The sequence below is a fragment of the Heterocephalus glaber genome, unplaced genomic scaffold (genome assembly GCF_053883595.1).
Source record: "Heterocephalus glaber isolate CG9 unplaced genomic scaffold, H.glaber_assembly_v1.0 deba00000281, whole genome shotgun sequence".
NCBI lineage: Eukaryota > Metazoa > Chordata > Mammalia > Rodentia > Bathyergidae > Heterocephalus > Heterocephalus glaber.
This window is the reverse complement of record NW_028258139.1, coordinates 3,446,895-3,469,510: the sequence shown is the minus strand read 5'-3', so window position 1 is coordinate 3,469,510 and position 22,616 is coordinate 3,446,895. Positions and strand designations below refer to the sequence as shown.

At 40.4% G+C, this 22,616-nt stretch overlaps 1 long non-coding RNA gene across 5 annotated transcripts in view; it reads left to right on the top strand.

The window, feature by feature from the left end:
• LOC110346909 (uncharacterized) overlaps positions 1 to 22,616 on the top strand; it is a 119,062-nt gene that overhangs the window by 39,860 nt on the left and 56,586 nt on the right. For 3 of the 5 annotated variants that reach the window (XR_015440651.1, XR_015440649.1, XR_015440652.1), the window contains exons 3-5: positions 2,566 to 5,385; positions 9,879 to 10,011; positions 10,362 to 10,420. This is a non-coding gene — a long non-coding RNA (uncharacterized LOC110346909). Of the gene's footprint in view, positions 1 to 2,565; positions 5,386 to 9,878; positions 12,917 to 22,616 lie in introns of those variants that run through there. The other 2 variants (XR_015440648.1, XR_015440646.1) reach the window with 2 other exon arrangements.

The following is a 22,616-nucleotide window of genomic DNA, read 5'->3' as shown; positions in this document are numbered from 1 at the left end:
GCATGGAAAAATAGAACTCTAAAGGTGAGATTTTCTTTCCTTTGGAAACAAATGACTTCTTCAAATTTCCTCAGGCTTAGGGCATGATACCTCCCCTACCCAGCTCAGCTGAATGGACAGAATATGCAGATACTGGCACCAGAAAGTCAAAGTTCAGGCTTTTTTCCACAGGCAAGGGAGGGAGAGGTCAGGTTCAGAAAGGGATGAAACAAACCTGAACAAGTGTATTGTCTCCTTGTATTCCATCCCCATACTGTTCTTGCTATAAAAGACCCCAACACACCTGTACAGGGTAAGATGGTGACTTGTGTGATGAGGCTATCTCCTCAGAGCTAGCTATGAAGAAATTCTTTTTCCTTTTTACCAGAATAAGTGGCCTCCTTTGATTTGGTTAGTGGGAAGTAGAATGAACCTGAGCATATGGACCTAAGTAGCTAGTGTCTTGGTTACTTTTCTTGTTGCTAAGAAAAATATCCAACACTCAAAGTTAAAGGAAGAAAGGTTTATTGTAGCTCACTGTTTGTAGAGGTTCCAGTTCATGGTTGGCTGGCTCCAAGGCAAGCATGGCAGAGAGGCATCCCAGAGGAGTAACAGTTCATGGAGGGAAGAAGGCAGCAAATCAGCAAAGTAGTGAAGAAGCAGCAAGCAATGGCAGCAGCTACTTCTGTCCCTTGTATTCTCTCCAGGCTACACAGCCTTAGGGCAGGTAGCACTTATATGCAGGGTGGGCTTCCCAACTCTCCATGTCCAGAACTATGCCAAATCAATCTGTCAACTAATTTAATAATCACACACTCTTAATCCCAGCATCACACACTTAATCCCAGCATTATGAACTCTAGGCCGAGCCACCTCTAAAAAGCCCCACTTATGACCACATGAGGCTTTGGAGGGACATCTAGACACAAGCCCTAAGAGCTAGTAACACTCTTTCTTTCTTTCTTTCTTTCTTTCTTTCTTTATTTATTTATTTTCAGTGCTAGCGATCAAACCTGGGGCCTCATATGTGCTAAGTAAGTGTTCTGCCACTGAGCCACATTCCCAGCCCCTCTATTTATTTAGTTATTTTCAGTACTGGGGACTGAATCCATCACTTTTACACTGAGCTACGTACATCTTCAGCTCTATGCCATCAGGGATATTTATCCTTGAAATGCTTCTTTAGATGGTGAGAAGGACTCAGGCACAGGAAACAGCCATGGCCAAAATGCTGAAATGGATGAGAGATCTGAGCACAGTCAAAAAGTTCATGCAGCTGTTACAGCCTGTCTGTACCTTGAACTTTGAATTCTCCTTTTCATAAATGCTCTAATGTTGGGGAAAACCACATTTTGTATGACTCCTAATCCCATTTGGCTACTCTGGATGCTGAAAAGCTGCCCAAACAACTCAACAGTAGGACATTTCATTTTCTACGTCAGTAGGGCTGTCTAATGTGAAACTTTGCAGCTTTTTTCTAGGTTCTGTGTTCAAGTTTGTTCATTTGATGTAAAACAATTATAGATACAGGATATATGTGAGAATAAAGTCTATTTCTGTGGCTCTCTTCAAAGTAGTTATTCTGAGGAGCTGCAGACTCTTTAGTCACATGAGACAGAGACCACCATAGAGACAGAAGACAAACTCCTAAGCCCTTAACCTGAGTTGAAAGTGTGATTCCTGTTTTCATCTGAAACTTGAAACCAGATTTTGCTTAAAAAAAAAAAAGAAAGAAAAAACAACTGTGACTCTTTAGTTTGGCCTACAGATGTCCAATAAGTAACTAAAGGTAGAACAAACCTTGACCTTCATTTTCTGTCTTCCTCATTACCTTAACACTTTGTTTGGGTCAGATCACTGCTGGGCTCTGCACGTAGGCATGTTAATCATTTTAGGGCATGGTCGCCTAAAAGCTGGCAATACAAGATTGATTAGCTCTAAATTTACATACTATAGCTCATTCTCCTTTAAGATTGAGGACAGCAAGATAAAAGATTTAGAGAGACATTCAACTACCAACGAGCACCCAGAAGTGAAGTCTGCAGTCATTGCCCCAAACCTAAAATCACCTTGAATTCCAGTAGAGCTTCCCTAAACTCAGCCTGCCTCAAGCAGAGCTAATCATCTCCAGGGAGACTGGGGTAAGCTGTAAGTACTTCTCTGAAACCATCTTCCAGAACCAGAACTGAGATAATGATCAACTATATGTAGTCCACTCCAGCACCTCCCTAAGAGCTGTTCCCTTCCTTTTGTTGACAGGGCAGTCTGATCCTTTCCATCAGAGTTGTGTCCCCTTCAGCTCTTCAAATTGAAATCCCTTCTGATTTTCTCTCACTTTCTAACTGTCTTATAAATCACCTTCTGCCTGTACTGATGTGTCCTGAAATGCTTCTGTGATGAGATGTCAGGAACTGGCTGGGACTGAGTGAAGGTGTCATCTCCTCTTTAGAGGAATTTCCTTTGATGCTGTCTGATGACAAAAGAAAAGTCTCTATAAAGCTATCCTTTTGCAAAAGAAATTTGTATTAGTAAGTAGAACATGCATACAAGGACATTTCTATCTGATATACCCTATTTTTTGCCCAGGAGAGCACTTTCCACAGGAAGAATAGGAAGTCTGACACTTTGTGCATCTAGGCAGGAATGACCATAAGTGGCTGTTCACTGAAAACATCATCTGCGTTACAAGGCAAACTTGGCTGGCTGTGCACATCCTCCTGACCTTCCTCAGACTGCCTCTGGGGCTCAAGCCCTATCCCTTCACCTTCTATATGAGGATTAGCTATGTAACTCATCTTTGAGTCTAATAGTCCTCTGACTGAGGGACTATGTATTACATACATAAAACTTGTATGCTCTTTTTCTTGTTATCTATTGTCATTTATTTCATAGACTAAAGTTATTGAACACAAAGAGAGAAAAGAGTTCCTAACTTCCTACAGATAAATCAAATGTAAGGATTCAAATATTTCCAAAAACACTTTTGTATATCAGTTGTTAAAGTATGCCTGAATTTTCTGTTGCTGGAACAAAATACCTGATGTACACAATTTAAAGGAAGAAAGGTTTATTTTGGCTTACAGTTCCAAAGATTTCAGACCATAGTTGGCTTCCATCAAAGCCAGAATATCATCGTGGAAGGGCATTGCAGAGGAAAGGTCATAACTTCATGGCAGCCAGGAAGAAGGGGAAGGAGAGAGAGAGAAACAGAGAGAGAGAGAGAGATTACCTTTCAAATTCATGCCCCTAGTGACCTTCTTTCTTTACCTAGGCCCCACCTCCTAAGAGCCCATTCAGCTAAAATACTTAATGGTTAACCCCTCAATAAGGTCGGTACCCTCATGGTCCAAACACGCTTTAGGATCCACTTCTGAACATTGCCACACTGGGGATTGAGTCCTCAACGCATGCAACTTTGGGGAACATTTCATATTTAATCTAAGTCCAAATCCCCTTGAGAGAGCTGAATAGCAAAATAATCCCAGTTTTAGTAGACATCAGGATCCTAGTGGTATGGGGATGCTTGCTTCAAGTTGTAGGTTCAGAATGTGATGAAAGGAACAAGTGACCAAGTTCTCCTTCTTGATGGATATTACCTTGAATTTTCTCAAGATCCCATGACATGTGACGCAGCTCTCACCAGCTAGCATGGGTCTCTAGCCTCACATAAGATGGAGATTAGATATGGGTTGGCTCTTGAGCTTTCTAATGAACATCACCATTGGTTACCCTCTTCTGTAAGGCACTCTAAAGGGATAGGTCCCTGTACTGGCTTCCACGATATTACCAATCATCTGAGGGCTCTTGTTCAATTTATGGAAAGATTACGAATAGGCAAAATGTAGCTCTTTCAGTTTTAACATCCTTGTCTTTGAATGGCAACAGCTGCCGTTTATTTCAGTGTTAGCAGTCCTCTTTGCTGCTCTGAGCCAGTAGCTACTGGCAGGTTTTGGGGAGCTTTTCTGTCACTGGAAGATGACCAGCTCCTGGCTATTATCTTTTTAAACTAGGAATTGAACCCGGAACCTTTGCACTGATAGACCTATTTTTTTCATTCTTCATTTTTGCATACTCTTGCTTAGTCCTTAAGTTACCAAGACTGGATCAAGCTGGTGATCAGACTGGCTTGACCTGGCAGAGTACTGGGAATATCAGTGTGCACCACCATGCCCACTATTCTTCATTGTTCTCAGTTGTTTTCTGCTGCTGACCACTTTCAGTCTCATCTGCCCCAGCTGTCAGCTGCTTTGGGCCCCAGCAGCCTTTGGTGTTACCAGCTCCTAGTGTATCAGCTCAGCATGCTCCAATCAAGAGAGAAGTCACAAATGGGGGAAATATGCCATGGGGAAGAGGTTTTATTAGGACTTATGGTGAAGCATAGAGGGGAACAGCACACCAGCTAAACTCACTAAGGGTATGGGGAGGTCACTCATACAGGAAAAAATGCAGGCCTGTGCATGTATGGTGTCAGACTTTCGATTTGGTCATGGGGGAAGGGAGGCACCCCTTCCTAATAGACCTGAACAAGGAGGGCTGAAGCTGAGTAGAATTTTCCAGAGAGATTGCAGTGCAAAGACATCTGGAATAGGTCTGTATCTGAAGCCTGCTTCCTGCCAATGCAAATATCTCCTGAAGCAGCCATGGGGTGCTTGGCGCAGCCAGGCTGGCTGCAAAGTATTTGGGGCCAACCATGGCCTAAAAGTGTCTCTATTCCCCTGGGGAGCACTGGGCCCTTCTTTCCTGCCTCACATGTCAAGGGGAAAATGAAGTATCATTGGCTTGGGGCACTTAAAATAGGAGCTAGGCATGGACATGCATATAATCCCAGTACTTGGAAGGCTGAGGCAGGATGATTGCAAATTTGAGATCAGCCTGGGCTACAGGAGACTGTCTAAAAACAAATAAGTAAGCCAAGCAAGACGCTGTTAATCAGATCTCAGATACATTGGCATCTGAACTTTTAAACTGGACTGCAGACACATCCAGCCTCTTTACCCTAGGTACAAGTTGATTTCTGAACCCTTGTTAACTTCTGCTGCCTTCCAGTACAATAGACTTTTTCTCCAAACTACACAGAGACCAGATCACACCCAATCCTTTTTTTTTTTTTTCCACAAAATAGATTAACTTTTACTGGCACCAATCACAATACCTGACTAAGTGATATTTTTCCAACCTGTTGGGATCTAAAGCTATAAATACAGGCACTATTTTACAAAACTTTCAAACATGTTTTCAAGATTGCTTGAATCTGTGTTTTCCCCGGTTGAAATCCTAATTAGCCCCAAATAAATATAATCCTCTTTGTTCTCAACTAGGTTGGTTCTAGATCAACAAATGCTTCAGATCTACCCATCTAACTACTTCCTAGAGTGAGAGGTATTCTGGAGATGACTGCGGCCAAAGGTATTAATAATAGCAAAACCAACATCAAGCCAAAACCAAGAGCACCAAAGGAGGAGGGGCTAGCACTAGAGAAACAGGAGTGACCAATATCAGTCATACCACAATAACTGTGCCAGAGGAAGAAGGGTCCTAATGAGGCAGTTAGGGACCACTACAGGACAGAAGGCTGGGATGACAATATAAACTCCTGGCCACAGGAAACTGTTACCCTTTTTTGTAGAATGACATGTTTCAGCAGACCCTTCACAAGGCTATGATAAAAACCACAAACATGAAAGCAGAATGTTTGCATGCAATGAGAAATGGTTGTCAAGAAACAAAACCTAAATAAACCCTTTCCCTTGGAGGTCACACAGCTGGGCAATATGTTTTTAGCTTTATACTAGCTTTGCTGTAGATAAAACACCTCTGGCACGTGGGTGACGGTAACCGTTGCATGGGTTACTTCCCAGGGACCTAAAAGTTGCTTTGCTGACTCTTCCCTTGGACTGCAAATGTCTGATGGGTGACGGAGGTGGGGTCAAAGGCTTGGCATCTCTGCCTTCAAAATGTGTCTTAACCTTGAGTCAGTCCACACATACAGACATGTTGTTCACTTGAGAAATATTTTTTCTAAGACTATGACAGGGTTAATTTGGCTAATTGCCCATTGGAGCTGGGGGGGTAGGGTGTGTTTATTATAGCCCACACCTGTGCTTTTTCAACTGCTCAAGCACAGAAAGTCCTTCAGCCCTATCATAAGGCCAGGACACTTTTGTAGGATGATAATACCAGAGTAACTTAGCTGTTGCTAAGTGGAGTTTTGATTGCTTATTGGCCCAACAAACACAAGGCCAGGGTGCCTTGTGTATGATGGTGGTGCCAGATACACGGAAACTCAACAGCCTCGAGGATGAGTTGATTGTGATTATCCAGTGGTCTAAACCATCACAAGAAACCACATCTTTTGAAAGCATGCCCCTGGCCAGTGGGAATTGCTAGACTTTAGTCCACCCCAGCAAATCAATAAAAACTGCTTCTTCTGTGAGAGCAGCTTGGTCCCTCTCCTGACCAATTGGTCCCTCTTTTTAGCCAAAACCCAGGGTTGCTTTTTTTTTTTTTTGACTTTTCTTTATTAGTATATGTTTTTGATACATAACAATTACATTCATCTTGGGGAATTGGTACATATACTTACCTCATCTTTTTTTTGTGTGTGTGCCGGGGAAAGTACTTATCTCATCTTGATCATTTTTATTGCCCCTTAACCCCTACCCTTCCCTCTCTCTCCTTCCCCAGATCCCCTTTCCATCTCCACAGAGTCTACCTCCCTTTTCTTATCATCTCTCTTCTATCTTACTCTGTAAATTGTTTCTATTTGGGCTTTCTCATATTAAAGAAAGTCCCACTTTGAAACCACTCTCCCCCTTCCCCTAATAAAGTTTTGCCCATGCAAGAGTGTATGCTTGGATTGTTGGGCCAGTCTCATTTCTACCATTTCAGGCTCAAAAGATCCTGTCACCCAGTGTCCTAGGTTGGACTCATAGAGATTAATAAAGCAGTTTATATCTGGTGCTGTACCTGGTGCCTACAGGTAGGCAACTGGCCAGAAGTTAACTGTACTCTGTGGAAATCTCATTAGTACTAGCTTCTGAGTATGTGTCTTTTCTATCTTGTAAGGAAGATTGAGCCTAAGAAATTTCCTGAAGTTAAATGGGAGTTTGGGATAGAACTTGTTGCCTTGGAAATTTGAATTTCCACCCTTAACATTTTTCTTAAGCTCCAGACTCATGTATCCAGCTGCCTACTGGAAAAAAACAAACTCATCATGTTTCCCCAAACCCATTCTACTTCATTTATATGTATTATATATTCAGTTAGTTCCTAGTATAAAGTAGAAATTCAATTAACACTTTCTAAACTAACCCTGAGAATGTAAATTCAAGTCAACTAGGATCCTTTGTGAGCTTTAATTTTGGGGGTAGTGGTACTTAGGATTACACACAGAATCTCACACTGAGCTATAATTTCAGCCCTTTTAAAGTTTTTTTCTATAGTGTTTATCTGTATACTTTTGTAACACAGAAAGGTGATATTTATTTTAGGGAATTGTTATACGCATATAACATATTTTGATCATTTTCAATCCCTTAAATTCCTCTTTCCCTTTTCTCGCCCCTCTTCTGATTATCTTCCCTGTCTCCAAGACTCTACCTTCCAGTTCCCTATCAACTTATTTTTTTATTTTTCAGTTTTGAGACAGGGTCTGCCTAAGTTTCCCAGGCTGGTCTCAAACTTGTCATCTTCTTGCCTCAGCTTCCATCAGGGTGACATGGGGCTCGCTTAGGACGGCACCTCACAGGGTGACTTGCTCGGGTGCTTCCTTTTCTGTCTCCACTGATGCTGCTACTGCTGCTCCTTTGGAATGAAATCCTTCCTTTCCAAGTTGTGGGACTCTTTGGGGTCCTATGTAAAATGAGGAGACAGTGGAGGGGACTGTTCAGGCTTCCTTCATGAGAACTCCTTACTTGCTACCTACACAGACTTTTTCTGCTCCTTAAAAACCTTAGGCAGCAGGGCACAGTGGCACACACCTGTGTTTCCAGCTACTCAGGAAGTTGAGGCAGAAGGATCTCAAGTTCAAGGTCAGCCTGGGGAACATAGACCTTGGCTTAACGTAAAAAAGGCTGGGTATGCAGAGGTCCTGGGTTCAATCCTTAGCACTGTAAAAACAAAAAAACAAGAAATATTTCTGCCTTCGAACCTTTGCATCTTGGGCTTCTTCATGTCATTCAGGGTGTGTTAAAATGTTTCCTTATCCCAATGATGAATGTGATCATAATGTATACCTAAAATGTATCAATAAACTTAATGGAATAAACTTAATTGAATTTAAAAAAGATAGGTTGAATAAAAAAACTTTCCAGAATGTGTCATTTTGTCAACACTAGTAGGCATGCATTGTTTAATCTGGGTCCCAGTTTCTGTCTCCGACTGCATGAATCAAAAAGCTGCAATAAAGACTGAAAATAAAAAAAAAAAAGTTTTTGTCAGAGAATCTTCCCCAGTCACACAGTATGAAGTAACTCCCATATCACATCACTATGAAATTTTTTCAAAGTACCCGTTTTAGTCAACTTTCCATCACTACAACAAAATATGTAAACAAAATTAACTTATAAAAAGAAAAGGTTTATTTGGGGGCACACTTTTGGAGGTTCTGGTCCATGTTTGGTTGGCCTTGATACTCTGGACCTGTGGCAAGCAGCACATCATGGTGGAAGTGTATGGTAGGGCAAAACTGGGCAGAAAGTTAAGAGAACAAGAGGCGGTTGGGGTCTCGCGGTTCCCTTCAAGGGCACGGTCTCAGTGACCTGAGGACCTCCCACCAGCCCCATCAATTAGAGACTCCATCTCCCAATAGCACCAACCTGAGGACCAAGCCTTAAACACATGGACCCTTAGGGAACATTATACAAACCATAACAGAATTTGTCATTATTGATTTCTTTAAATTTTGCAATTGACTATCTCCTCTCACCAGGAAATAAACTACACAAGAGCAGGCACATGATCTGTCTCACTCACTAGTGCAGATTCAGGATCTAGAACAAGGAATGTGGTCGTGGGAGCTCAGTCCATGGTTGGTAAATTAGTGGGTAAAACACTGACTTGAAGTAACAGCATTTTCACAGGATAAGGCAGTATATCTCAGTCCTACTTCAAAGTAGGGTTTGGTCATTTTTCATCCATAAAAAACATTCTTTCCCCAAATGCCATGAAGCTACATTACTACAGTTGGCAGAGTCAGGATAAGTCCAGGGTAAGTTCAGACAGTCTGAGGGAACATGCAGGGCTACAGTACAGCTCGGGGGTAGAACACTTGCCTAGCATATGCTCTGGATTAATCTGTAGCACTGCAAAAAAAAAAAAAAAAAAAAAAAAGAGAAAGAGAAAGAAAGAAAGAAAGAAAAAGAAAACAAAAAAACAGAGAGGGCCTGCAGGTTATCGGAGGTAGCTTTTTTTAATTTGGAAAGTTAATAGATACAAAGGCTTTAACAATGCCTAATCCTGGAGATTAAAATGGAAGAAAAGGGAATGAATCAAAGCAGAATGGCTTTTCCATCTTCCTCCCTTAATTGTGATGCATACTGCAAGATTATAATTATGATTAGCACTTCCTTTTAAAAATCCTCTCTCCTTCCTTTCATCCTTCGCTCCCATCCAGTGATCAGGTTCTCAGAAGTAAGAATTTCCACATTTCTAAGGATAAGATCACTCTCAAAATATCACAAAGTGTACCTGTCTAGAAATAGCACTTTCTCTCCATTTTGGGAGGGCTTTCCACACCAATCACTGCCCACATGGATTCTAAGGGTGGAGGACTTCACTCCCTAGAGATGGTGATGTGCCCAGCTTGATAAGGAGGTTCTGTAGAGTCTGGAGGTACCTTGAGCAGGCCTTGTCCCACCACTGCTTCTTAGCTTTATTACATCTTCCCTCTTGCTTTGCAGCTGTCCCTGCTCCAGCTCCAGATTCCTATGGTGCTGAAGCAGCCAGGTGAGGAAGTGCCATAGCTGCACTGGCACCCTCAGCAAACCCTGCTGTACACATGGAAGCTGCTGGGTTGCTTCTCCCCAGGCTCAGGTGAGAATATAATGCAAGGAAAATTGAGCTGTCCTAGACTGGAGCTGACCTAATGTAAAGTCTCCACACACATTGTCTTCAGAGGCAGCTCTAGGAGATCTGGTGGCTTGGGGTGCAGGCCTGGGCCTGTTGCTGTCCTGTTTGAATGCATAAGTTGATGAGGCTAACTCGAATTGCAGAGAAACAGCAACAAAACCAAGTAGAGGAATGTCCAGCCTCTCTGCTCTTTCATTGAACATAATTAGCCCTTTTTTAAAGCACTAGAGTTAACATTTATAACAACTAACACATCCCTGAGGAATGAAATTGAGCCACAGACTTATGGCTGTGCCATTACTTTCCCATGACAGGTCTTGCCATAGAACTTCTTCCCACCTGGGTTCAAATCTGATCTCAGCCCACTTCTATTGTAAGTACTGCCATTACCTTCTCTTCATCTGCTAGTGGTTGTTATGGAGTGGATTGTGTCTCCTCCCCAAATTCATACATTAAATAGTCTTAACCCCTTTTACCTCAGAATGTGCTTGTGTTTAGAGATAGGATTGGTACCCTTTCCCCTAGCCTGGCACTGGGGAGAGAACCCAGGGCCTTGCACTTGCTAGGCAAGTGCTTTGCCACTGACCTACATCCCCTAGCCCTTTTTGTTTTTTATTCTGAGGCCAGCTCTGTCTAAGTTGCCCAAGTTGTCTGGAGATCTTTAAAGCATTATTTAAGGTTAATGAGTTCAGTAGGGTGGACCGTAATCTAATATGACTGGTGTCATCATGAAAAGAAAATGTTTGGACCCAAATGCACACAGAGGAAGGGCCATGTGAATGCAGGCAGAAGAGGGCTGACTGTGAGCCAAAAGGAGAGATCTGGCCAGACGTGGCTGCACACACCTGTGATCTCAGCACTCACGAGGCTGAGCAGTAGGAACATGAGCTCAAAACCAGCTTGGATTGTATGATGGGGCCCTGTCTCAAAAAATCAAAACAAAAAACAAAAAATGAGATGAACAAAAAATTTTTAGAAACAGTATAAATGAATTTCTTGTAGTAACAACTGATAATTCAAAACACAACATTTAGAAAACAAAATACTTTTAAGTGCAGTGAGAAACAACTTGTGGAGTACAGCTACCAGATGTCATGGGAAAAGAAGTGTGCGTGTGTGTGTGTGTGTGTGTGTGCATGTGTGTGCGTGAGTGGGGGAGGGTGTTACTTGAAGATCAAATTAGAATAGAAAATAGAGCCTGGGGTGGAGCTCAGTGGTAGAGCAATTACATAGCATGCACGAAGCCTTAGGATCCATCCCCAGCACCACAAAAAGCCAAGTAAAAAGAGAGGATTATTTGCTTTTTTCCTCCTGCTTTGCACTCAAAAGTAGGAAATGGGTGTATGAAGGGCTGATTTCCAGGAACCCAGTGCTCTCTAAGAACCAGTATAGGACTTTGGAGACTAGATTAGGAAAATTGTAGGTCTGAGGAGTGGGCCACAGTGTTCTAAGTCTGGCTATGAGATTTGAGAGCTCCCTCTAGCAGTTGAAGTGGTGTGTGTGTGTGTGTGTGTGTGTGTGTGTGTGTGTGTGTATGTTTTGCTTTGTTAGGGATGGAATCTAGGGCCTCAAAAGTGTTACGCACTGAGCTGCATCCCAGTCCTGCAGGGTTCTATTTTGATGAGGGATCAAGCCTCTGTCTCCCAGAGGAAAAATCTTGACCAAAGAGGCGTGGCTGGGGACAGTCTAGAGAACAGTTAAACTGAGCTTGCAGTCAAACAGCACAGATTTATTGCCAGTTCACTCCTCCTTAGTTGCGGAAATCTGAACCTACCTGCTTGTTAATTCATTTAAGCTTCCTTCCTCACTTCTGATCTAAGGATAATCACACTATCCTCATGATATAGGAGGTAGGCGTGTCAAAGCTGGCTGGAAAAATAAGCCAGGCCTGTCAATTGCAAAAATTCCAGGACAGTGCCAAATAATTCCCAGGTCCTTGTATGTTGAACTTCATGTGGGCTCCCATGAGATGTGGACAGCATAAAAGAGACAAGATGCCATGAGGAGTCCACTATTGTGAGTCCTTATGGTAGCCCACTCTATGTCTCCTAGATGCTGAGTGCACTTTTATTTTTGTCTTTATCTTTTCCTCTCTTTTTTTTAGCCCAAGTTTGCTCTACAACACTACTTTTTTTGCTTATCCCTTTATCCCTCACTTTTCAAATAAAATTTTGGCCGTTTTTGGCTTGGCTTGTCCAATTCTTTGAGGCAAGAAGGACCTGGAATACTTTTAATTCTATTTAATCCATTTCTAAAGGAACTACCTGACAATACTCAAAGATTATTATAAGAAAATTTGAGATGATAATGTGATCAGTCCATTGGTTGGCATCTAGTAAAAGGTCCACAAATGGCTGTTATCAGGTAGCTCCTTCTAAAAGTGCCTCATCAATTAAATGTTGCCAGGTTTGCTTGCCTTTCCTTCTGGAGTTTGATTCCAGGTTCTTCTTATCTCAAACAAATTGAACAAAACAAGCAAAAAAATGTGATAGGGCACTAGCACAGGCCCCAGCCAGAGGCCTGCTGGGACAGCAGCACAGTGCAGAGATCCAGAAGCCCATCATTCTGAGTATAGGAATTGGCGCAGTGGTGAGCAGTAGAGAGTGGGCCTCTCCAAGGCCTACTGAGAAGTAAAGCCCACTGGGAAAGCAAAGAGTCACTTCCATAAAGGTGCAGCAGACTGCAGCGGTTGGTGAGTTGTTGGAGTCAACACCTCCTACCAGAACCCGGACTTGCTGTGGGGGAAGGGTGGGTTGAACCTGCATTAAAACCCTGCAGAGGGCTGGGATTTAGCTCAGTGGTGCCGCCGCCTGCCTGGAAAGCACAAGGTTCCAAGTTCGATCACTGGTACCAAAAAAAAAAAAGAACACTGCAGAGTTCAAACCCAAAAGAGATCAGGGAGATCAATTCCAACTTTACAGCCAGAAACCAGCCTGAACTTCAGTGGACTATGGCTGGCTCACTGAGATCAGTTGACACAGATCTGTATGCTATCCACACTGTCCACTGTGACAACAGAGACACACCATGAAGGGGATATTTTTATCTTCTTTTCTCCTTCTTCATTTCTCACCTTTCTTATTTCTATTTTTGTCCTGTTTTTTCTCAATTGTTCTTTTTTTTTTTCTTTTTTTTTTGAGACAACGTCTCACTATGTAGTTCAGTCTGGCCTTGAACTCACTGTGTAGCTCAGGCTGGCTTTGAACTCACAGTGACCCTCTTGCCCCTGCCTCCCAAGTGCTGGGATTACAGAATGTACCACCATTCCCAGCCATCGATTGTTCTTATTTTTATAAGAGTGAGAATAGAGTTTCTAGTTTCTCTGTTGCTCTTAATTTGTTCTGTTCTTGTTTCTGTTCCTTCCTTCTCTCTTTTCCTTCTGTCTTCACCAGGCTCCCAAAGTTTACATGCTCTTCCTGTGTCTTCTAGCCTTACTACTAACTTTTCCATCTCCTTCTATTTCTCTACCCACACCCAACTCATTCTAAATCTCCTCATAGGGCAAATCTGTTATAGTGAAGGGCTTATGTTTTGGAAATATATTTCTAGTTGGTTCTAGATTTTGATATATAACCATAAGTGTAATTCATGCAGTCAAATGTGGTAGATTAACAATTAGCACAGTTTGCCATTTTCTAGGCTATGTTTGACAGTATTGTTGATGCTGATTGTATTACTTTGGCCAAGGTGATATGATTGTTCTAGTTAGTTGTCCTTGCTGGTATACCAAGACTGAGATTACCTAAGGCCCATTACAGGCTCAAAACCCAAAGGCTAACTACACCTGGAAGACATTCCAAGAAGTAGTCATTCCCTATAGGTTCTAAATGCTAGCAGTAAAGATACCCCCAATAAGAAATTTACAAGCTGAAACCCAGGAATTAAACCAAAAACATCAATAACAATAACAGCAACAAAAATAAAACTGAGAAGACACCAAAACAAGATGCAAAACCAGACTTCTAGATCACCAAAGGTAACTCCAAAAGGCAATGAGATGGAACAATCTGAAATTTAACCACCTGGACTCCCTGAATTGGCAACAAAAGAGGATCTGGAAAAAATGAAATCAGAAACAATTTCTCAGATGAAAACAGAGATAGTGACTATAATGAAAGACATGATTAATAACTCTAGAGCAGACACAGACAAAAAAAAAATAGAGGGGCTGAGGAAAATGATAGAAACCATGAATATCCATCAAAGGAAAGAATTAGGAAGCATAAAACACATTCAAGCAGATATCCAAGAAATAAAAAATTCCATTGAAAGTTTCCACAGCAGAATAAGTGAAAGTGAGGACAGAATTTCAGATATAGAAGACAGGATTGCAGTTAATGAACATGAAAACAAAAGTTTCTTAAAAATAGCAAGGGACCATGAGAAATCAATTCAACAGCTACTAGATGATGCAAAAAAGAGTAACTTGAGATTGATGGGAGTCAGTGAAGCAATAGGAGATAGAGCAAAAGACAAATAAACTTTTCACAGAAGTAATCGCAGTAAACTTCTGAAACGGAAATAGAATTTGACATAAAAATAAGTGAGGCATATAGAACTCCATCTAGCTATAATAAAAAAAAATCTACACCTAGGCAAATAATGGTCAAGATTCCAGAAATCCAACACAAGAACAAAATAGTAAAAGCAGTGAGAGAAAAGAAATAAATCATATACAAAGAAAAGCCAATCAGCGTCACAGCAGACTTCTCAACATAAATCCTTAAGTCAAGGAGAGCCTGGAGGTGAACTATTTTAAGCTCAAAAAGAAAACAACCTCCAACCCAGATCGATGTATTCTACAAAATTATCTTTCAAAATTGATGGAAAATAAGATACTTTCATGACAAAGAACAACTTAGAAACTTCATGAATACTAAACCAGCACTCCAAAAAATTCTAAATAATATCCTAGGAAATGAGGGTCACAACTCCATGAAGCTCAACAGAATGAATCCATTAGGCAAGGTAAGAAATTAAATGCAAAAGGAGGGGAAAATATTCAATAACAGGAAAAGATCATGACAAGGATAGGTCAATACATATCAGTTACAAAGATCAATGTTAATGGTCTCAATTCACCAATCAAAAGAAATACACTGCCAGAATGGATTGAGAAGCAAGACCCAGCAATATACTGCATACAAGAAACACACTTAATTTAAAAAGAAATTCATAGGGGCTGGGGATTTAGCTCAGTGGTTTCACCACCTGCTGTGCAAAAGAAATTCATAGACTGAAAGTCAAAGGACTGAAAAAAATACTCTATGCAACAGGAACCCAAAAGAAAGAAGGGGTAGCTATCCTATTTGCAGACAAAGTGGATTTCAAACCAAGACTAATTAAGAGAGACAAAGAAGGTCACTACATCCTTGTAAAGGGAACAATCCAAGGGGAAGAGACGACAATCGTTAAGTATATATGTGCCAAATACTAATGCACCAAACTGTATAAAATGAGTATTAATGGACATAAATAATCACATAAGCACTAACACAATAGTGGTGGTGTCACAAAGAGACAGATCAACTAGACCAAAATCAACACCAAAACACCAGAACTGAACCAAACTCTTGAACAAATGGATTTAATATATATCTACAGAGTGTTCCATCCCACAAAATCATATTCTTCTCAGCTGCACATGGGTCATTCTCCAAAATAAACTGCATGCTAGCTCATAGAACATGCCTAAATAAATGCAAAGGATTTGAAGTTATCCCCTGTATACTATCAGATCATAGTGTAATGAAATTGGAGATCAATACCAAAAGAAACCATAAGAATTTCATAAATGCATGAAAATTGAATAACACCCTCCTGAAAAACCAATGGGCCACAGAGGAAATTAAAGAAGAAATTAGACAGTTTCTACAATTAAATGACAATGCCAATACCAATACAAAATACTAGATTTTATGGGACGTAATGAAAGCAGTCCTAGGAGGGAAATTCATAGCAGTGAATAGCCATATTAGGAAAAAAGAGTGAGCTCAAATAAACAACCTAATGCTGAACCTCAGGCTTCTAGAAAAAGAAGAGCAGGACAAACCCTAAGTTTGTACAAGGGAGATAATTATAAAGATCAGAGCAGAAATCAATACAATGGAGACTAAGAGAACAATACAAAAAAAATCACCAAATCGAAGAGTTAGTTCTTCAAAAGAATAAATAAAATTGACAAACTCATAGCCAACCTTATCAAAAATAGGGAAGAAAAGGCTCAAATCTATGCAATTAGGAACGAAAAGGGTGAATTTCCAGCAGAAATCCAGAGGATCATCAATACATACTTTGAGAATCTATACTCCAATAAAATGGAAAACACAGAAGAAATGGACAGATTCCTTGATACATATAAATTACCAAAGTTGAGCCAAGAAGACATAAAATTTTAATCAACCCAATATCAATCAATGAAATTAAAAATGTAATTTAAAACTTACCAACAAAGAAAAGCCCAGGTCCTGATGGCTTTACTGATGAATTCTATAAGAAATTTAGAGAAGAGCCAATGGTGCTAATACTCAAAAGCTTTAATAAAATTGAAAGGGAAGCAATACTCCCAAATTCATTCCTAGAAGCAACAATTACCTTGATTCCAAAAGTTGAGAAAGACCCAACCTAAAAAGAGAACTACAGGCCAATCTCCCTAATGAATATAAATGCGAAAATCCTCAATAAGATACTTGCAAAAAGAGTGCAGAAGACATCAAGAAGATCATACATCCTGATGAAGTGGGATTCATCCCAGGGATGCAAGGATGGTTCAACATACATAAATCAATAAATGTAGTACAGTATTTAACAGAGTCAAGGACCAAAACCATATGATCATCTCAATCAATACAGAAAAAGCATTTGACAAAATCCAAAACACATTAGTAATAAAAACCCTCCAGAAAATTGGAATAGACAGTCTCTATCTTAACCAGAGAAAAGCCATCTATGAAAAACCAATAGCCAGCAACATACCAAATAGTCAAAAACCGAAATCTTTCATACTAAAATCAGGAACAAGACAAACATGTCCACTATTGCCACTCCTGTTCAATACAGTTTTGGAAACATTAGCCACAGCAATTAGACAAGAGAAAGAAGTAAAAGGAATAAAGATAGGAAATGAAGAAGTTAAACTGTCATTATTTGCAGATGACATGATATTTTACATAGAAGACTCCAAAAACTCCACCAAAAGACTTTTAGACTGAATAATCAAATTCAGTAGAGTAGCTGGAGACAAGGTCAATACTCAAAAATAAATCACCTTCTTTACACGAATAACAGACTCACTGAGAGAAATGGGGGAAATAATTACTTTCACGGCAGTATACAAAAAACTGAAATATCTAGGAATCAATCTAATGAAGGAAGTAAAACACCTCTTACTCTGAAAACTATAGCTTACTGAAAAATGTGATCTAAGAGGATATCAGAAAATGGAAAGACATCCCTTGTTCTTGGGTAGGAAGAATCAATATAGTGAAAATGGCCATACTTTCAAAACTCATCTAGATTCAATGCAATCCTGATTGAAATTCCAGCAGCATATTTCACAGAACTATTCATTTGGAACCAGAAGAGATCTAGAATAGCAAAAGCAATTTGAGGCAACAAAGACAAGGCAGGGGGTATCACAATCCCTAACTTGAAATTATACTACAAAGCTACTGTGATAAAAACAGCATGGTACTGGCAAAGAAACAGACCTGATGATCAATGGAACAGATCAGAAGATGCAGAAACAACTACAGACATACTCAGCCACCCCATCTTTGATAAAGAAGCCAAACAGCCTCATTGGATAAAAGATAGCCTTTTTAATAAATGGTGCTAGAAGAATAATGTTTCAACCTTACAAAGATTAAAATTAGACCCATAACTTTCACTATGCACTAAACTAAAATTGCAATGTATCAAAGATCTAAATATTAAAACAGAAACACTAAACCAGCTGGAAGAGAGCTTAGGTAGAACTCTGGAAGACACTGGCATAGGAAAAGACTTTTTGAACAAAACCTCAGTTGCACTTGAACTAGCACAGAGAATCAACAACTGGGATCTGATCTTACTTAAAAGTTTCTGCACAGCAAGAGAAACCACCAACAGAGCTAAGAGACAACCTACAATATGGAAAAAAATTTTACCAGCAGTTCCTCAGACAAAGGTCTACCATCTAGAATATATAAAGAACTTAAAAAAAATCAGACCACCCAAATTTAAAGACCCAATCCAAAAATGGGCATCTGAAATGAACAGACATTTCTCAAAGAAGTAGAAGTAGCAAATAAACATATGAAAAAGTGTTCAACATCACTGGTCATTTGAGAGATGCAAATGAAAACAATACTGAGATTCCAACTCACTCTAGAAAGAATGGCTGCTATCAAGAAATCAACTAATGACCCTGCTGCAGACAGGCAGGTCTGCCCACACCCTACCAAGGTCCTGAGTCTCACAGAACACACCGAATCAGCCCACTGCAGACAGGCAGGTCTGTGCATGCCCTACCAAAGTCCTGAGTCACACAGAACACGCCAAATCAGCCTGCTGCAGACAGGCAGTCACCTGGTTCCACACTACAAAGATACAGAGGACACCAGACCACCAGACCAAGGTACTGAGTCCCTCTGCTCCCGGCCCAAAGGTAGGGGCTTCTGAGCCGCCATCCCACTGCTCCTGGTCCAGAGGAAGGGGCTTCCCAGTCACCATCCCTCCCGCTGCTCCCAGCCCAGAGGATAGGGCTTTTGGGCCACCTTCTGTCCCGCTGCTCCTGGCCCAGAGGTAGGGGCTTCTGAGCTGCCATCCCACTGCTCCTGGTCCAGAGGAAGGGGCTTCCTGGCCACTATCCCTCCCGCTGCTCCCAGTCCACAGGAAATAGCTTTTGGGTCACCATCCCTACCGCTGCTCCCGGCCCCTGTCCCACCTCTCCCAGCTCAGAGGAGGTAATCCGTGCAGGTGCTACCGGCCCCCCACAGCAGTCGAAATGAGAAAACATGTAAATAAGTCTCAAAACCAGACTTCCAGATCACCTACAGCAACCCCAAAGGGAAATGAGATGGAACACTCTGATACTCAACCACCTGGACCCACTGAACTGACAATAAAAGGGGATCTGGAAAAAATGAAATCAGAAATAATTTCTCAGATAACAGGAGAAATTGTGCCCCTAGTGCAAAACATGATTAATAAATCTAGAGAGGAGCTGAGGAACAAGATAGAATCCCAACATAAGAAACAAATGGAATCCATAAAACAGATGCAAATAGATTTCCAGGACATGAAAAACTCCATTGAAAGTCTACAGAGATAGATTTCCAGGACATGAAAAACTCCATTGAAAGTCTACAGAGCCAATGTGAGGAGAGAATTTCAGATATAGAAGATAAGATTGCAATTAGTGACCAGGAAAAGAAAAATTGCTTCAAAATTATAAGGGAACATGAGAAATAATCCAGCAGCTGCTAGATGATGCAAAGAAGAATAACATAAGACTGATTGGGCTCAATGAAGAAATAGGAGAGAGTGGAGATGACATACAAAATCTCTTCACAGAAATAATGGCAGAAAACTTCCCAAGCCAGGGAAAAGAGCTTGACATACAGATAAGTGAGGCATATAGGACTCCAAATAGCCTTGATCAAAAAAAATCTACACATAGGCATATAATTGTTAAGATTCCAGAAACACAACAGAATAACAAAGTTCTCCAAGCAGTCAGAGAAAAGAAACAAATCACATACAAAGGAAAGCCCATCAGAATCACAGCAGACTTCTCAACACAAACCATCAAGGCAAGAAGAGCTTGGAGTGACATATTCCAAGCCCTTAAAGAAAACAGCCTCCAACCCAGATTGATGTACCCTGCAAAACTATCTTTCAAAATGGATGGAGAAATAAGATACTTTCATGACAAAGAGCACCTTAGGAACTTCATGAATACCAAACCAGCACTCCAAAGAATTTTACACAATATCCTAGGAACAGACATTGAGGATCACAACCCCAGGAAGCAAAGCAGAATGAACCCACCTGGCATGACAAGAAATTCAATGTAAAGGGGGAGAAGGCAACAAAAAGAAAACGTCATGGCAATGACAACTCAATACATTTCAGTTATAACCATCAATGTTAATGTTCTCAATTCACCAATCAAAAGAAATAGACTGGCAGAATGAGTCAAGAAGCAAAATCCAACAATATGCTGCATACAAGAAACACACTTAATTCAAAAAGAAACTCATAGACTGAAAGTTAAAGGGTGGAAAACAATACTCCATGCCACAGGAACCCGAAAAAAAGCAGGAGTAGCTCTCCTCTTGGCAGATCAAGTAGATTTCAAACGGACACTGATTAAGAGAGGCGAAGAAGGACACTACATCCTTGTAAAGAGAAGAATCCAAGAGGAAGAGATGACAATCATAAATATCTATGCACCAAACACTAGTGCACCCAACTATATAAAACAAATACTAACGGACATAAAAAGTCATATATGCACTAATACAATTGAGGTGGGGGACCTCAACACCCCACTGTCACAAATAGATAGCTCAACTAGACAAAAAATAAGTAATGAAATACTAGAACTCAATCGAACTCTTGAACAAATGAACTTAACAGATGTTTACAGAGTCTTCCACCCCACAAAATCAGAATACACATTCTTCTCAGCTGCACATGGGTCATTCTCCAAAACAGACCACATACTCACACACAGAACATGTTTAAGTAAGTGCAAAGGAATTGAAGTTATCCCCTGTATATTATCAGACCATAGTGCGATGAAATTGGAGATCCATAGCAAAAGAAACTGGAAAAATTTCATAAACATGTGGAAATTGAACAACACACTTCTGAATAACCAATGGGTCACAGAGGAAATTAAAGAAGAAATCAGACAGTTCCTTCAATTAAATGACAATGACAATACAACATATTGGAATCTATGGGACACAATGAAAGCAGTCTTATGAGGGAAATTCATAGCAGGGAATACACATATTAGGAAAACAGAACGAGCCCAATTAAACAACCTGATGCTGAACCTCAAGCTTCTAGAAAAAGAAGAGCAGGACAACCCCAAAGCTCATACAAGGGATGAAATTATAAAGATCAGGGCAGAAATCAATGCAATGGAGGCTAAGAGAAAGATACAAAAAAATCAATGAAGCCAAGAGTTGGTTCTTTGAAAGAATGAACAAAATTGACAAAGCTTTAGCCAACCTTATCAGAAAAAGGAAAGAAAAGGCCCAAATCCATGCAATTAGGAATGAAAAGGGTGAAATTACAAGAGACCCAGCAGAAATCCAGAGGATCAGCAATACCTACTTCCAGAACCTATACACCAATAAGATGGACAACACAGAAGAAATGGACAGATTCCTAGATACATATGAATTACCAAGGTGGAATGAAGAAGACCTAAAAATTCTGAACAACCCAATATCAACCAATGAAATTGAAAATGTAATTAAAAGCTTATCAACTAAGAAAAGCCTAGGCCCTGATGGCTTCACTGCTGAATTCTACAAGACATTTAGAGAGGAACTGCTGCCACTACTGTTTAAACTCTTCAATGAAATTGAAAGGGAAGCAATATTCCCAAATTCATTCCTGGAAGCAAGCGTCACCTTGATCCCAAAAGCAGAGAAAGACCCAACCAAAAAGGAGAACTATAGGCCCATCTCACTAATGAACATAGATGCAAAAATCCTTAATAAGATAATGGCAAACAGAATGCAGAAGATCATCAAGAAGATCATAAATCCTGATCAAGTGGGATTCATCCCAGGGATGCAGGGATGGTTCAATATACACAAATCAATCAATGTAATACACTATATCAATAGAGCCAAGAACAAAAACCATATGTTTATCTTCATAGACACAGAAAAAGCATTTGACAAAATCCAACATGCATTTATGATAAAAAGCCTACAAACAATTGGAATAGATGGTCTCTACCTCAAACTGATAGAAGCCATCTATGAAAAACCAACAGCCAATGTCATTCTAAATGGTCAAAAACTGAAATCCTTCACACTAAAATCAGGAACAAGACAAGGATGTCCACTATCACCACTCTTGTTCAATATATTTCTGGAAATATTAGCCAAGGCAATTAGACAAGAGAAAGAAATAAAAGGAATAAAGATAGGTAACGAAGAAGTCAAATTGTCATTATTTGCAGATGACATGATACTCTATGTAGAAGACCCCAAGAACTCCACCAAAAGTCTTCTAGACTTAATAACCAAATTCAGTCAAGTAGCTGGTTACAAGGTCAACACACAAAAATCAATAGCTTTCCTCTAAACCAATGACAGACTCACTGAGAGAGAAATAGGGCAAATAATTCCTTTCACAATAGCTTCCAAAAAACTGAAATATCTAGGAATCAACGTAACAAAAGAAATCAAAGACCTCTTCTCTGAAAACTATGGCACTCTGAAAAGAGAGATTGAAGATGATATCAGAAAATAGACAGACATCCCCTGCTCCTGGGTAGGAAGGATTAATATAGTGAAAATGGCCATACTTCCAAAACTGCTATATAGATTTAATGA